Consider the following 983-nt stretch of genomic DNA (forward strand, 5'->3'; position numbering starts at 1 on the left):
GGGCAACCCCACATGCCTGACCTTTAACCAGCTCCCATTTCCCACCTCTCGGGAGCTGGTCCCCTTTTTCCCTTCCCCCTCCCTTCACTCCTCACATTAAAAATCGGCCTTGTGCCTAATTTGCTCGGTGGGGGAGCAAATAAATACCATCTGTTCCGGCAGATACTGCAAGCAAAGACTATATGTGGGGAAAACCCACATATAAGACCTTGATCAATGTAGGGGCAACCCTTCGTACTAATTGCCACTATCCAGCTCCCTTACTCCCCATGGGAGTTGGTCCCCGTTTTCCCTTCACTCCTCACATTAAAAATCGGCCTTGTGTCTAATTTGTTCGGTGGGGAAGCAAATAAATACCCCCATTTCTTGGCCTCTTGGCCAAGATCAAAGTGTAGTATCTGTTCTTACTACATGCTGTACTTATGTTTGTAACTTTGTGATATAAAATGTGGGGATCACTTTTCTGTATCCCTTTTATGTAAAATGATCACCCACTTTACAACCAGTCAGTATCAAAGCCATTCAAGTCATTCTCGAGATCATTCGAGTTGTTTTTGAAGGATTCCAGTTATTTTTTAAGCATTCAAGTCATTCTTAATGTCATTCAATTCATCCTTAAGTTCATTAGTAATTCTAAGTCATTTACTTTTTATTTATTTAAGTCATTCCAGCCCATTTTTCGGTCATTTTAGATTATCTTGTAGAATTTCATGTCAATCCTACATTCATGCATTCATTCTTTACACGAGAGCACGCAACTAATGGCTATCGGCCTTGTTTAAATAAAAGTTTAAAAATAATGACGTAGTGTTATTTTCTTTATGGCGACACTTTTATCGTTCCACCATATATATATATATATATATATATATATATATATATATATATATATATATATATATATATATAATGTCGATAACTACCGATGATCTGGCTGACATTTTGTATGGAGCTTTTGCCTTGAAGAAGTGCAATATTCTGAT

At 37.5% G+C, this 983-nt stretch overlaps 1 pseudogene; it reads left to right on the forward strand.

The window, feature by feature from the left end:
* Positions 1 to 358: 358 nt before the first annotated feature.
* LOC145291746 (U2 spliceosomal RNA) lies at positions 359 to 496 on the forward strand (annotated as a pseudogene).
* The last annotated feature ends 487 nt before the right edge of the window (positions 497 to 983 follow it).

The sequence above is a fragment of the Euprymna scolopes genome, chromosome 12 (genome assembly GCF_053919585.1).
Source record: "Euprymna scolopes isolate OS-2025 chromosome 12, ASM5391958v1, whole genome shotgun sequence".
NCBI classification, from domain to species: Eukaryota; Metazoa; Mollusca; class Cephalopoda; order Sepiida; family Sepiolidae; genus Euprymna; species Euprymna scolopes.